Source organism: Aotus nancymaae, unplaced genomic scaffold, assembly GCF_030222135.1.
Source record: "Aotus nancymaae isolate 86718 unplaced genomic scaffold, 86718_ANA_hifiasm-v0.15.2.pri h1tg000029l, whole genome shotgun sequence".
In the NCBI taxonomy this organism is placed as follows: Eukaryota; Metazoa; Chordata; class Mammalia; order Primates; family Aotidae; genus Aotus; species Aotus nancymaae.
The window spans coordinates 57,725,638-57,742,572 of NW_026988442.1; the positions used below are offsets into that span (position 1 = coordinate 57,725,638).

A 16,935-nucleotide genomic window follows, 5' to 3' on the forward strand; every position below is an offset into this window, starting at 1 on the left:
TACAAAAGTGGGCCATTTGTCCTGTAAAAATTTCAACACATTCTGGATTGGATAGGTTATATCCCTTTGGTATTGTTTGACATGTTTCTCTCTTATTGTGTTTCTGAATTTTCTGTAAATTGGTAGCTATTGAACATCCAATTAAGCATATCACTGCATTCTACCAAGAGGTATATTGTATCTGGCTGTTTGACTTTAGAATTGTAAAGATTCATCAATAGTAACAGTAATAGAAAACTTGAATGTCATTTGTCTCTTACAGAGTTTCAAATATTCACCTAAGGGATTTAGATCTTTTCTTCATCAACAGTTTGGTGACTCTGAAAGTCAACTGAAGAAAGGCTAAATAGATGCTTGATTCTTTCTCATTTGTTATTTTTAAATAATGAGTTTGTGCCTTAGTGAACCCCTAAGGAGATCTATAATTTGTGCTCTGTCTTGTTGTCCATTTTATTTTCCTTGTGTTTTAGGTACCCATAGATGTTAACATAGTTTATGGTTTCAGCCTATGGCAGTCATTATTCTTGGTGACTCTCAAGTTCTCCAGTATTTGGCCAGTGGCTTGTAGTGCCCCTTTATTTAGATGGATTTCTCGCTTTCAAGTACAACAGGATATTTCATCTTGTACATTTTCTACTCCAGACTCTGGATTAGCCATTTGTCCAAGGAGTCCTGGTTCTTTACACTGAAAAATTGCATTTAGATATGACAGTCTGAGCAAGAGGGCCGCTCCTTGCTTCTAGGACTTGTTCAATCAAGTTTAGGCTAAATCTAACTCCTTAGACAATTTAAGTTCTACCTAAAAGTTTCTCTGTACATTGTGAACTATAACAGGTAGAGGTGTAAACAGGCCATAGCCTACACTTGTGTAGATAACTGAGTTTTGGCCAATCAAAGGCAGTCAGCTGTTCAAACCATGTTCAAATGAGGCAAACACTGAGCTGTAATCTTCCGGCTGTTTCTGTACCTCACTTCCATTTTCTGTATGTCACTTTTCTTTTCTGTCCATAAATCTTTTTTCATCACGTGGCTGTGCTGGGGTCTCAGAGCCTGTTTTGGCTCAGGAGGCTGCCCAATTTGCAAATTGTTCATGCTCAGTTAAACTCCTTTAATTTTAATTCAGCTGAAGTTTTTCTTTTGTCAGATGGCGTCAGAAGTGGGATCCAAAGTAGAGCTTCTAACAACCCCCAGAAGCACTGAGTGTGGTTCCCACTTGGCCCATTGTGCCCACTGCTCTCTTGGAGCAGCTGGGGATCATGGTAAGTTCTCTCTCAGATTCTGAAGCCCCACAGATTTGTGTTGTGAGCCCTTTGAGTTTCTTTGAGCAAATTTCTGATCCAAACTGGGTTTGGGAGTTGTGACAAAAACTGGAGTGGGTCCAGGATTGGACTGGATCCAGTAATTAACTGGCTTGGATCCAACTAGAGGCCTCTTACATCTAACTGGGTTAGAAAGAAACTGATAACAAATGGCAATATTGCAGGGGGTATAAAATTTGGCTTTTGGGAATTCACAGGAAGTTTTGTGCTCTATTCTTTTGTTTCACTTTTCTTGTGTGCTTAGATAGGAAAAAAATCACTGGGTAAGTCGATCCAGGAAACCTGAGAGAAAGCCAATATTTGAGGTAAAAATGAAATCCTTAATTTCTGAAGAACTAAGCAGCAAAGTCTTACAGAAATGGTGAAATCTTACTAAAGACAACTTACAGTGGAACGTTCCAAATGAACAACACTGCACAGACGTGCATTTAAAAATGAGGGCTCCCAAATTAGTCTCAGTCTCATCTAGGAATGCCTATTGATATAAAGAAGCTTCTAAGAAAATTTCAGTATTTTTATTCAAAGACTTTATGTAAGGCAAATAAAAGTGTGAATGACTAATTGATTTTAAAAATTAAATCTGCTAACCTTATAGCTTAGTTACTATCCCGATTCAAAAGATATAGACTGCAGCAACAGTTGGCTGACACTGCGTAAGTAATAGGGCAAATTTTACCTGGGTAAAGGATGGGATTGGGTTAGATGCCCTCCCCTCAGAATAGTGCCTCTTGATTAAAAATTGATTTGGCACAATGGGATGTATATAATACTATTTTCTTTGTATTAATCTGCCTTGCAATCTTCGCTGATGGTTGTGACAGGATTAGGTATGTATAGGATCACGGGGCATGGGGAGCTTTTTTCTTCCCAAAGGGAGAAACTCGAGAGCTGATGGGTTTCCTGGAAAAGATCACTTTGCAATCAACAAGCAGCCACAAGAACTTTTGATTCAGTGTTGCTGCAAAGGATGGGTCGTTCTCTGGCCTCCCTGAGCTCTTCCCGTTCTCCAGCCTGCTGCAGGCAATGCTTTTCTCCCTTCTCTTTCCTCTGTGCAAAGCAGTTGTAGGAATAGTAAAAATTACTATCTCTTACAAAGTTTTAGTTAATGAAAAAAATGGGTTTGTGAGGCTACACTGAAGCTGTAGCAAATCTGGTATACTTTATGCTATGAAATGGTCTTTCTGCATCCTTCTGTCATAAAATGGGGTAATATAGGGTGAAATGCAGGCCTAGGCTCCATAAGCTGGCTGTTCAAGACAGCTCAGCAAGCTGGTCTGTAACAAAAAAACAAACAAAATTGGATCAGGTTTCCATCTTGTTTTGTTTTATGTCTTTGGGAGCTTTATCTTGTAACCATATGGTGGTGCTTTCTCTTGATCTGTGACATCCAGGGAAAAGGAATTAGGGGGCTCATGTCACAGTTAGCTCTAAAAATTATCTAGATCAGTTAAAAAGCATTGCAAACTCAAAATTGACTGCTCTATGCTCCTTCTGGGAAAGCAATGGAAACCACCCCACGCTGCAGCTCAGCAGCTAAGATTTTGCCATTTTAAAATGGTGGCCCAGGTTCATTCCTAGCTTAGGTATGAGTACTTTCTGGATGATATCTGTGTGACTTTTTCCATTTGTTGTAGTCTTCCCCTCCATGTACAACTTCTGGCTTCCCTTCTTGAATTTCCTTTCTCTGAGCACTTAGGAGGTTGCCTTTGGTAAAGTACAAAAGTCAGAAATACTGGTTACTTGGCCTGGCTAAAGTTGGATAATAAGAGATTTAAAATATTTTTTAAAGATTCTTAGGGTTAAAAGCCAGCTTAATTAAAAGTGAACTTTCTAGCTCTAACAGACCGGATTCCTTGGGAAAAATAGAGGAGATGCCACAAAGCTCGTTTTGGGAAAAACCTTTGTTTTTCTTATGAAACCCCAGGAATCGAATGCAGATAGATTCCTCTTAAAATCTAAGGCAAATATACATTTAGGGATGACAAATGGCAGTTATGAGGGAATACTCAGTTCTTTGTACATTTGGATCTGAGAAGCATACTCTTGGTCACCTAGAAAATATGGAAATGTCCCCACCCCTCACAGAGATAAGACTTCCATGGGGATGGGTTAATCACAGAATAGGCTGATCAACTTTGAGTTGCTTTGCAATAAAATGCATGGTAAAATCATTGCACTGTCTTGTTCCATAGTGTTTCTCTTTTGGGGATCCAGAATCCAGTATAAAAGTGGGACCCTGAATTTAGGGGGATCTGTTTTGCCTTACAGTTGTGCCTGTTCATTAGGCCCTAGAAACTGCATATTTTCCTAGCCTTATTCCTCCAAAGACTCTTCCCTGAAGCCAGTAACTGAATTAAGAAACTTAAAAACTGACAAAAAAATCTTACGACTATTGGATCTTTCTGTGTATTCATACGTGTTATGTATGAAAAGTTTAGATACCAAAAAGCTCTTATAAATTGGCATAAAAATAATATAAGCACTTAAATATGTTGTCAGAAAAATTAAAACTGTAATGCCTTTTAGTTCATGTGACTTTAGTAAGATTTGAGAAATAAAAAGTGTTAAAGATTATTGGTAAAACAAGACAGCTGGTCTAAATTAGGCTGGTCAAATATTAACTAGGTTTACTAAATGCTTTAGGGTAATAAACTGTTTCTTTGACTTTTCAAAATTGTTCAACTTAACTGCTTCAGAGCTATTAGATTCTAGGAAAGGCCTGGAGACTTGTAGAGTTAGCCAAGCCCCTTGGTTATGCTGTAAAGAGCCAGACTTTACACTTCTGTCTGGTGTCCTCGGCTCCATACCTAATACATAATTAAAATCACTTACTAGGTTTTTCACCAAAAATTAAAAATGCTAAGAGTTAACATTGTATCATGAGACTACTAGAAATAAAAACAGTTTTACATGCGAGGTATGTGAGGAAAGTGAAATGTGCTTTTTAGTTAAAGACTATAAGCATGAGAATATAAGTTTTTGCCTCGTTTAGAGGGTGAAAGGATTGTTTAAAATTAGATAGGATAAAGCTGAAGCTTTGAGCAAATTGGGGAAGATTTTTGAGAAAATAATCCTGTAAAAAAAATTCTGTGAATGAATATACTGGCTAAATTTAAAGGAGTATTGTAAGGTTTTTCTGGAAATTGAACATTGAAATAAATCATAACAGGATTTTCTTAGAGCACTAATCTACTCTTAAGCAAAGATTTGTAAAGGGTTATAAAGTGTTTATGAGAATCTCACCTTATGGCCAAACCAATTAATATTAAAATGATTTGTCTATAATGTTTTATTATTACAAATTCCATACAATTTTGGAACAAATATTAATATTATTCACTAAAATATAACCTGAAGAAGATTAGACATTATTTTTTATTTTGACAATGCTTCCCATGTGACTTAACGTGTCAGATAATCCTGTATGCCTCTCTTTTGGATGCTTCAGGGGTTCACTGTAGCATACCAAAGTTAGAGGTCAGAAAAGACCATTTGAAAGCTGATATTTGATTTTGGGAAGTCTATCAAATATGTTAAAGGTTTAAAACACTTGAAATTATAAAATGGAATTCCAGGTCACAATAAGTCATTCATTTAGCCAAAATGATAACTCAGGAGCTTTAAACAGGCAAAAACATTTACTCATTGATAGATGGCAAACTTGTCTTTTCCTTCTTTTTCCTGAGTTTATCCAAAAGGCAAACAAACATCTTTCATTATCCTTTAATATTACATGAAAACTTTGATCAAAAGAGAAAGCCAAATTTCACCTTTGCATTAGTTTTTATATGTATATTATATAGTTCCAAAATAAAATTATTTACATTTCAATTAAAATAAAAACAAATTTGATTTTTCTTTTTTAGAGTTTAGAATATGTACATCTACATTTTTTTTCATACCCCAACTTGAGGAATATATACTTCCACCTTTTGAGTCAAAGCATTGTGTTTTTTTTAAGGTCATCTGAAAGAATGCTTATATGTCTGTTTATTCCACCAATTTTACATATTTTATTTATTGATTTATTTAGACAGAGTTTCACTCTTGTTGCCCAGGCTAGAGTATTAGCGCAATGTCAGCTCACCGCAATTTTCACCCCCTGGGTTCAAGCAATTCTCTTGCCTCAGCCTCCCAAGTAGCTGTTATTATAGGCATGTGCCACCATACCTGGCTAATTTTGTAGTTTTAGTAGAGATGGGGTTTCTCCAATATTGGTCAGGCTAGTCTTGAACTCCTGACCTCAGGTGATACACCCACCTCGGCCTGCCAAAGTGCTGGGATTACAGGCATGAGCCACCACACTCAGCCAATTTTACATATTTTATATACTATAAAAACTGTTTATATATGAATTTATACTATATTCTGTGAATATACTCTATATGTGTGTATATATACATGTGTTTATGCATATATACATACACACACTTTTTATATATTGTTCCATTTTAACAGAATACTTCACTATTTTTTGCTTTTAATTTGGGTTGTTAATTCATGAAGAATAGATGATTCCAAAGTCAAAACTATGAACCAAAATACTTTCAGAGTTTCAAAGTTCTTTATTATTCTCTTTCTACAGTTATTATTTTCATTAACTTTTAGATTATCTTTCACTTTTTCTTTTAAAAACAGTATACAATAAAAACTCTTCTTGAATCTAGTAGAATTTTATCGGAGAAGCAGAACCACTACAAGCAACGTTAAGGATTTATTGTTGGAATACCCCTTACACAATTGAGAGAGCCAGTTAAGCTATGTGAGCCTGCTACCCCTAGAACTCAAGCTGGGCTTGAAGTCTGTAAGACTAGGAAACAATGAGGACAAGACCAAAGTGGAACCTTTGAAGATAAACTTGACAACCATGTTTGTCTCTCATCTGAACTGGCAGTGGTGTTTCAGCACCTCCAAGCCTCCAACTTTGATGATGTGGGTAACCTACAAAAGAGCTGGAACAAATTGCCAAAACATTAGCCACTGACAGCAGCTTTCAGAAAAGCCGAAGGAGGAGATCCAGGGGCAATTTGAGAAGCTGCCAACCAAGCTGCTGCACCATGCAGATCCACCACAATGTCATAAACTGTGTGAGCTGCAACAGCGCATGACCCCACACAGACCTGAGTATAATCCTGGCAGCTGATTCCAGTAAGACTTTAAATTCCATGCAAATTTCACTTGTGGCAAATTTTAACTTAGAACTGAACATGGTAGAGAATACTGAGAAACTTAGTTCCAACTAAGCTGACACTTTACAAAGCCACCTCAGTCTATTTTTGTGCAGTCATCGTCCAATATATAATATATATCCCTCTTTTAATTATACTTAACTCTCAAATAAATGCAATGGCAAAATCATGAGTATACCTAAGAAGATTCAACCATACTCTGTATAACCAAAATTCAGTCCTCTTTCCCAAAAGAGGATACAGAGTCTTTGTATCCATCTGTGGCTGATGTTTATTCTTCTTTTCACTGAACCATGCTTTCTCAAATGCTGAGATAAAATGCTTACTACTATGAACGCATGTTAGATGGTAGAGGTACAGGAGAGAGAATTAAAAAAATGACTTACATATGTATAAAAGAGAAATAAATGATGAGTTACATATGTGTATATACACATATATGTATTTATATTCATATCAAAATAAGGAGTAAACATTAATGATTATCACTTCATTTCTGCAACTTGAAAAATTGTCATAGCTGATACTTATAATGACCATCTTCCACTATACCTTTTATATCCCCTATGACCTGGGTGAGCACCTTGATGGGTAATGCTTCCTTGCCTAGTAGGGTGACCCAAATCTTTATTTTTGAAGGTCTAATCATTAGAATTGCTGCCTCTATTGAATCATTCTAGTTTCTTCTGACTTTAATGACTGGACATGGGAGTTCTAAGCAATACTCTATGGAGTATCCTGAGTTCAGGCATACTCTTCTTTATTCCCAATGTGTAGGAGTAATCCAATTTTTCCTTGATTTTCAGGATCAATCAATCTAGCAAATACAATAAATTTCATTTTTGCCTGTTGCTTTCAATTTGATGATTTATTAGTGTATGTCCCAGAAGACACATTTCTCCCTTTCTAATCTAAGACCTCTATACCAGCAGAAGTTAGTTAGAAGCAACTACATATCTGTGGGGTTATAGGGAGATTAGACACTCTCTTTTCCACTCCTTGATTCTCAGGCCCATAAATCATAACTATGGGGGAAACTGTACCCATAGTCACTCGTTCAGAGTATATATTGCATCCTGAAGAATATACTACCCCACCCACAAGGTATGGCCAACCAACTGGCTCCATAACTGAGTCTTCAAAAGACTAATCAACTCTTCTCACAGGCCAGATACATCAGGGCAATAAGGAACATGGTAAGACCAATTAAGGCCATAAACATGAGCCCATTGCAACATTTTCTACAAAGTGAGTTTATTTGTCAGAAGCAATACTGTGTGAAATATTGTGAAGGAGAATAAGACATGTTGTAAATGCAAGGATGGTGATATTGGAAGAAGAATTGTGAAAAGGCAATTCCATATTCAGAATTGGTGTCTATTCCAGTTAAAATAAAGTACATTTTTTGCATGATGAACGTAGTCTAAAGTAGTTGACATGGTGGCTGGCAGAAGCTAAATCACTATTTATAACCTAGCCTTGGAGGTAGCATTTATCACTAGTCTGTTAGTTGAGACAGTCAAAAAGTCTCCCAAGTTTCAAAGGGAAGGGACATATACTCCAATTATTGAAGGGGAAGAAACTGGGTTCTGAAGAACATGTTGAATGTTAGCTGAAAAAAATGGTACACAACTCCTGGAAAATATAATCTGCCATTCTGCAACTTGATGTTTTTATCTAGTAATATGTCTCAGAGACTACTATAGAGTCATATCATCACATATCTTTCGTATTATTTTTATAGCTGAATAATATTCTACTGTGGGATTATACCATAGTTCAATCAACCTGCTCCTTACTGAAGGTCATTTGAATTATTATACAAAATAATTTTGCTTTATAAAATTATGTGTTATACAAATAATGCTTTAATAAGTAGACTTGTTTATAAATTGCTCCCTTTTATTTTGTTGGTATCTTCAGGGTAAAAATATGCATTTTTAAATAATGTATTTTTGCTTTTGTAATCCAGATACAGTTTAAAGAATTAAATATTACATTCTTTCCTTGAGATGAGCCCCTTTTCTTCACAGATTCTTAGACGAATGCATGTAAAATATAAATTAACAGACAATAAAAATCAAATATCTCAGATATATTTTAAAATTATAATACACATTACACAACAAAGAAGCAATCATTAAATAGACAACTGTGTTAGAATGTTCATTCTGTAGTATCGTGTGGTCCGTACCCTGACGAGAGCAAATTAATCCTTCTAGCCGCTCAAACAAATGTACAAAAAAAAGAAAGTCTTGAAAAGCACCATTGATTTGTTAGATGCCAGCATGAAATTTTTATGATTACGTGGGATGCTGCAGAAAACAGTGATCCACACTTTTCAGATCTATTTAAAAACAGAATTGAATTTTGATCCAACTGAGTCTCTGGGGATCTCCTATAACTCACAGTCTCACTTCCTAGGTGAAAATGAGGTTTTTCCTGTGATTCAAGTAAAAAACTGATTCAGTCTGTTTAATCTAGGTTCACATGGGCCAATTCCGTTAAAAATATTATATTTATATAAGGTAATTCAGATGACTAAAATGATTTTCCTTGCTTTTTAAAATACTCTTAGTCACTCCAAGGTGCTGTCATATAAGAAGTTTACAACGCTTTACAAGTAGAGAGTTCATAAGCTGATATGAAAAGGAGCTGAATATAAAAATTTGGAGCTATTGAAAATTCAAACATTACTAGGAAAAAAGAAATGGGCATCGAGAAAGATGGAGTTTGGGGGAATAGGAGATTGGAGGAGTCCACACTCTACAGGATCAGTGTGTATGAAGAAAAGACATCTTTTTCTAGATGCAAGATAGGTAAGACAGAAGAGTCACTAAGCCTCATGATGTTCTTACCCAAATTTGACTTGTTGCATCAGAAATTTCTGCTAAAAGATAAATACAGATGAACTTAAAATGGTGAGAGCATTCTATGTGGATTTTGTCTTCTCTGTCTCCCCTGTTTAGAATCATTTTCTCATGTTCTCTCCTTACATGGTCCCCAGGTTTTGTTCTTAGCTTTCTAAGTTCCCCACTGTGTATCAGTACTTTGAAAGCTATTTTGACTTCTACTTATAGTTAGAAATATATCTTATATTATGATCCAGAGCATACAACTGTATGACTAAATGAAAGTTTTAAAAAACAATATTTTCTCCTGTTACATGCAATACATATTGATATTTTATTTTCTGTTCAACTCTTAAGTACTGTGTGCTATATCAGTGAAAAAAAATGAATACTGGCCTTTACCTCATAAGTTAATATTCTATCTCATTTTGCACAATGTTTTAAAGCCCCTATTGCACATGAGTAATTTTCAAACCTAAAACTCCATGCTAGATATCATTCTTGAATTATAGATGAGAATGTACATTATTTATTAGTTATTTCTCTCTGGATATCTTATGTATGTCACAAATCCAACCAACCTACTGTTAAAATCTTTACATCCTCTGTTGTCCAGTTTGATGAATGGAACCAACATCCACCTAGTCGCTGAAAATATGAACTTGGGAGTTGTGCTACAGGAAGGACAATGAAGGAATCATTAAGTAATGTGTTTCGATTACGAGTAATGGAAATCTCAGCTCAAACTGTTTTAAACAATATGGATATTTATTGGTCTACTAATGTTGGCTTAATCCTAGCTTACTCTTTTTTTTTCCCCACGTTACTCTTAAGAGCAAGAAACTTTATTTCCCAGAAGCCTCTGGAAAAGCTCTCTTGACATCTCATTGGCCTGAAAGGCATCACATGCCTAATTCTAAGCCACCCTCTTTGTTTGTGGAAGTGACAGGGGCTGATGGGCTTTGGCCTAGGCTCTTGGATAATCCCTCTGCAAAGGAGATGAGTGACATATTATGAATATCCATTGAAGTTGCCCTGTGTGATTCCCTTTTCCTAAAGAACATAAAATATAGAAGTGGCTGTCTGAAAAGAATCTGGAGATCTGGAAGGAAAAGAGAATTATGAAACGGTCCCTAGTTATGCAGCCACAATGCCATTTTCACATGACGAGTGTGTTCCTTCTCCCTTCTCAAGCCATAACAACTGTGGTTAATTCATCACTTCCCTAACATGTACTCACATAGCCCTAAAATGAGTCTGAACTGAGCACTCCAAGCAGGCACTTTGAATTCATCAGAGTTATCATTCTGTGTTGAAATCTATTTAGTATTCCTACCCTGGATTCTTCCTTCTATTTCAGCCTCATCACCTATTAAGTCACACAATTTCATCTCTGTCTGACGTAACTCACAAATCATTCCTAAAGGCAGCACTCTATTTCAAGGTTTAATCCTTTCTAGCCTAAACTATTACAAAAGTCTCTAGACCTCAAATCTGTCCTCTCTTCTCATTTTAAAGGACAATTTCCAACATCCAAATATAATTATATCACTAGCATGCTTTTAATTCTTGAATGATACTCCATTATTTATGGGAAAAAAAAGTCCCAGGCTATTATCTGGCAAGCAAAGCTGTCCCAGACAGCTTATTTCTTGCTTATTTCTCATTTCTGTCTACCTCCATGTGAGCCTGTTTTTGGCATAGTAAACTTCATACAGCTCCTTAATCACATCATCATGACTCATAACTTTATGCCCTGCATCTCTGCTTCTTCTGCTCAGAAAATTCTCCCTCCTTGCTTACTAACTTCTGACACATTTTAGTGTTCACAACAATATGTGTTCTTTGCTGCAGTAGGTTAATAAACCTAATTTTGGTTGACTATGGGTGTGTTTCTGGTAGTTTCTAAGCACTGTTCTTTATCAGCATAGAACAGTACTTCATGTCACAGCACACATGGATAATTAGAATATGGTTTATGAGGCACGCTGGACAAAGCAGGATGCTACTTGGATACCATCTGGCAGCAGATGGTGTCACCTGTCTTCCAAAGATGGAAGGATATCAACATCTCAGCATAACTATCAAGATATTTAGTTTGAGAGGTTCTAGTAAGGGATTTAGGGTACATGATGACAAAGTAGAAAAAGAGAAGTATTTTTGGCAACAAGCCAGTATACAACTGGGTAGGCGTTCCATCCTATTCTGCTCACCAATCCCTTGTTCTCTATTAATGTATTTCTTGAATCCACAAACAGTTCTCTCCCAGAATGAGGAGTAGAGGGGACAGCTTTCTTCATCTTAACACTTTCCCTGGGAAGCTTCTCCACTGCAAAATATTACAGTGTTTCTTATTTCGACATGACTTGCCCACTATTAGTAGACTCTCGTCCATGTGGAAGCTGAAACTGCATAGGTGAGAGAGTTAGGTGGAGTGGAAAGAAGGACACTTGAAAATAGTATCATCTCCTTCTTATGACTTTTTATGGGAAATTCTCATTGCAGATCATTAGTATTTGTATAAAGGAGGTGGGGAGTAGGGGAGAGTATTACAAAGAAAAATAAACTCTGAGTATAATGGAATATTTATGATTTTAGAAGAAAAGGCAGTATGGCGTGAGAAGGCCAGACATGTATAAAGTGTAGAAGCATGAGTAACAATGGCAGAAATTGAAGGTGCTGAAAGTTGCTCCAAGAATCCCTTTAGACTCCTATTTTTGTGAGTCAACTTTAAAGGAAAGCATAAACCCTAAGTGTTATGGGTTGAATTGGGTCCCCAAAAATGTGTGTTGAGGTTCTGACCTCCAATACCTCAGGAGGTGACATAATTTGGAAAGAAGGTCTTTATAGGAGTAATCAAGTTAAAATGAAGTCATTAGTGAGGACTCTAATCCACTATGATTGACATCCTTACAAAAAAGGTAATTTGGATGCAGGGACAGACAGACACAGCGGGAAGATGATGTGATGATATCACAGGGAAGAGATGACCACATGACTAGAATGATGCATTCATACAAGTCAAGGAATACCAAGTACTACCAGAAAATGTCAAAAGCTGGAAGAGGCAAAGGATTCTCCCCTAGAATCATCAGGGAGAGCATGGCCCTGTTGACACCTTGATTTCAGACACCTAGCCTCTAGCACTGTGAGAGAGGTAACTTCTGTTGTTGTAAGCCCCTTGTTATTATTATCCTGTTACAACAGGCCTAGGAAACTAACACACAGAGAAAGCATCATGAAGGCAGCTTGAGAGTGAAGCCTTGGAAAACAGCAGGGTTGGACCAACTCCATTAGAAAATCTTCACAGCAAGCACCACTGTTCTTCCCCATGCCTTCTGCTCTGCCTTTAGCAAACAACAACAGCTCCTTGAAGCCTTACTCTCTGAAGACAGGGGTTTAGCTGAAAACAGAATTCAGGCTCTCTAACTCTGAGCTCTATTCCTCTGCCATGAAACCTAGAGAAGTTTAGCAGAATATTTTTAGCCTGCTTCCCAGCCTGTAAAATGCCTGTTTCTCTTGTTTTAAATAAGAATAGTCTATACACACACATACAGACAGACACACACACACGCACACAACCACAGGCATACACAATAATGGATGAGTGATTTTGAAAGGTTTTTCTTCAAAAGGAGTGAAGAATGTTTTATAATTTATGACTTTGTAAATTGATTTTAGGCCTACAGTTTCTTACTATTGGGAATCTTGATTTTAAATCTTTACCAGAAACATCAGTCACAAAAACACTAGCTTATTGCTTTTTGTATCTGAGGGATTACCTTTGAGATTTTCCATTCTTGCTACCGCAAAATTACCTTTGTTTCATCTTTTAAACACTGACTTAATGCCATGCCTTTCCCAAAGACATTATACCAAATGATACTACACTATTCCAATATTTCATATAGTCCATTATACTAAATAAAATTATAGTTAAGTTAATTTATTTTCAGATGGCACATCAAGATATAGGCACAGGTGTTGATGTTGATGTCTGTTTCTAATATCATTATTTTACCATCTTACCTCATAAGCTCCTAAAGAAGTAGGGACTCAGTCTATTCAAATCATACATAAAATATTTAGCTTTAGTCTCTAGAATACAGGTGCTTACAAATAATTTTGATTATGATGAATTTGAATCAGATACAAAGTAATTTTGATTATCAATGAATTTGAATCAGATACAAAGTAATTAGCTTTTTCTTTTCAAATATAGGTCCCATTATCACTCTGATTCAATCATATCCTTTGTCAGTTATTGCTAAAATGCATTTCTAGCTGTGTCCTGCCTTTCCAAAGACTTTTTGCTTTTTCACATGCTGTCATTTGAGAACTTATGAGATTTAGAATTATAATGGCTTCCTTGGCCAAGGCAATCCTTTAACAAAGAGGTAAGGTCTGTAGGGGCAATAATTGTGCACAATCACCGTACCATAGACATTATTTAATAAGCACACTTTCACACTTCTAGGCATTACACTTGAAAAGTAACTAATATCATTTGTAAGATTTTTTGTTTTCTGCATCAAAACTTTAAAAATCACCTCCATTGAGAGAAATTGTGTCACTAGGCCTACTTGTTTATTTACTATAATGAAGTACTAACAATTAAGGCCCCTCACCTCCAAAAAAGCAACAGCCAGTTAGCTTAAATGCTAGGTATATTAGTGGTGTGTAAATATTTCATTTGAGCACGTAATAGGGTCTGCTAGACATGTTCTTTTCCAGTGGCATGTTAGAAATAAAAGTGGCATCAAGAAACTAGTTTCTGATGAGCACCCCCTTGACTCATGTACAATTAGACTCTCCGCATAGATTACAATTTTACAAGAAATCTATGATGACCATTTTATTATTTACATTTTTCAAATGATGAAACATGTTCAACTAGTTTAAATAATTGATTACCCAGTACACTTTCATTTGTGTGTGCTTAAACCCAACCTTGAACCAGTTTAAGCAAGAGGGGAGTTTTCTGATAAACTATCCAAACAAAAGAAAGGATGAGGGCAGAACTGAACTGCACTTAGTTCAGGGACCTAAACTTTAGTTCTCGTGTTTTTTTTTTCTTTTGATTTCTTACTCACTCTTTGTGAGTAGGAAACTTCACATGCTTGAGTTTGGAACATAGTCTTTTTTCTTTAATTTGCCCTGAGAGAAAATGAAAAGGTTTTCCTCCAGTTCCAAATAAGATACTTATAAAACAGAAATCTAATTAGCCTGGCTGCTATCACAGGTCCATCTCTGGAGCAATCACTAGTGTCAAAGATGCAAAGGGGTCCACGACTGGCTCATCCCAGATCACGTGTTCCCAGAGGGAAGGAGGTGGGGAAGGGTACAATGGTTAGCCCATGAAAACCACAGCTTTCAAGAACTTTCTCATTGCTAGAACTGTTAATTGGATCCTGATTTGTCCATTTCAAGCCTGCCCTTTCTAATACACCTTGTTACTGTAAAACATATTTGCTATAAATATGGAGGTTTTCGGTTACAATTGAGTTAAACTATGCTTTGAAAGACTATAACAGACATTCTCTTTTGACTATCAGACTTGACCTAGAAGAGAGACTTCTTATTTTGAGCAATGAATAGCAGATACAATAGGCAGGAAGTCACAAAATCGGTCAATATCATAACAAATGCATGAGCCTTTCTATCTACCCATCTCATCTCCACCTTAATATCCAAGCAGCAATCTGGTTACAGATCACTAGTCAAAAACTAGATTTCTCTAATTGCTTTTGGCCCAAGAGCTTTAATTTAAAAAGGATTTTTTTCAAACCATATTCTCTAATCACAAAAGATAGAGAATAAGGATAAGGATTCATGCTAATATATCCTGCTTGTTTTCAATGCACTCAAATTAGCTAATGATGATCTTTTATAAGCTATGCATGTTATTTTAATCAGGATAATATTTCTTCACTGAGATTTATGAGAATTTCATTTTTTAAAAAAGATCTTACTTTTCAATTTATTTCCCACTAACCCAAATTTCTTTTGCCTTAGATCTTGTTAAATTCCAAGAGAATGCCAAAAGGGCATCACTTTTCTAAACATGTATCCTATTGGCATGTAGGTGGAGCGAGATGGTTGGCACTGAGGAGAAAAAATGGGATTGAAATATTCTGCCTGAATAGGGAATAAAGAAAGCTCTTTTGCCTGACTGACTCCCTTATTCTATTTGAAGATTACAATGTGATTGGTTAATTTAAATTTAACTGTTAAAATGCAAATAGACTGTTGTCTTCATCTTTCTTTAATTCTTACATGTTGACATTAGATAACTAATAATGTAATAACCAATATTTGACAATTAGTCATAACATACACCACAACAACCACAGCGAATCCTCATATCCTGCATTGTCATCACTAACTTGCATGGAAAGTGTTTCTATACTGAGTCTTCTGGCAATATTCAGATGATTAAAAATTAAGAATTTTTTTCCTTGTAAGAGAATATACCTGGGTGATGAAATAATCTGTACAACAAAGCCCCATGACATAAGTTTACCTATTGATAAACCTGCACCAGTATCCCTGAAATTTAAATATAATTTAAAATAAATAAATAAAAATAAAAAATAAAGAATCCAGAGTTTTACTAGAACCCAATAAGAGTTTCGAAAGCATGAACTTTGCCTAAGATGTACTATTCATCTATTGGCAAATGTTTCTGACAGTGATTTTCTCTGTAAATAGATTAAACATTTTAAAAAATAGAAAATATGCTAAAAAAAACATTATGGAAAAAATAAATGGTTCTAATTTTGAGACCTTGAGAATAATTAAGGATAAAAATATCATTAATTAGTTCCACGCCATAGGCAACTTCAGCTCTTAGAGTCAAAAGTAAGTTACGTAATGACTCAGGTACAGGCACACGTACATTAATTTGCCTTCTGCTGCTATGTGCATCTTTTGAGAAACAAAGCAGCAATAAGTCAGACAGCATTGGAAATCCTTTCAAAATATTTACCTATAAAGCCCAGCTTTAAGGATCAACATAGTTTATCATAAACAGAGTCTTGAATGTCAGTATGCTAGTTACTGAAGAATGCTTAGAACTGTTTGCATTCTGGGCTTACTTCTGTAAATCTAAGGTGCTACTTCTCAGAAAAGCTGATTTCAAGAGCTTCTTACATAAATGCCTGAAGTTCCAGAATGTATCTGCTGCAAGGTGCTCTAGTTTAGGTCCTCCTCCACTGACTTGCAGGCCTAGAGGGACAAAACACAGGGGGTTTAGTCTGCTTATGATGCGAAACAGAAGCCAAATCTATACATAATGGGAAAATGAGGAAAAAGAAAAACAAAATGCCTGGACATTTCTTATTCATTAAAAGCAGCTTTTATATTAGTTAAGTTATTCTTCTACATGGAAGAATCATAATGAACACAGCACACTCAAGTAAACTTATGAAGCTAACCTTCTGTGCAAGAGGCACTTTACCTGAATCATTGCTAACCCTCACAAAAGCCCCTCAAGGTGGGCACTGGACAACTGTCAGCTCAGATAGTATGTGGCCCATGTGAGATGACAACCTTAGTTATGTGGCTTCAAAATCC

General features: G+C 36.0%; 1 long non-coding RNA gene across 1 annotated transcript in view; it reads right to left on the bottom strand.

Moving 5' to 3' along the window:
- Positions 1-16,589, bottom strand: part of LOC135276940 (uncharacterized) — a 46,499-nt gene extending 29,910 nt beyond the window's left edge. The window contains exon 1 of the long non-coding RNA XR_010344490.1: positions 16,513-16,589. This is a non-coding gene — a long non-coding RNA (uncharacterized LOC135276940). The remainder of the gene's footprint in view (positions 1-16,512) is intronic.
- Between the last annotated feature and the right edge of the window lie 346 nt (positions 16,590-16,935).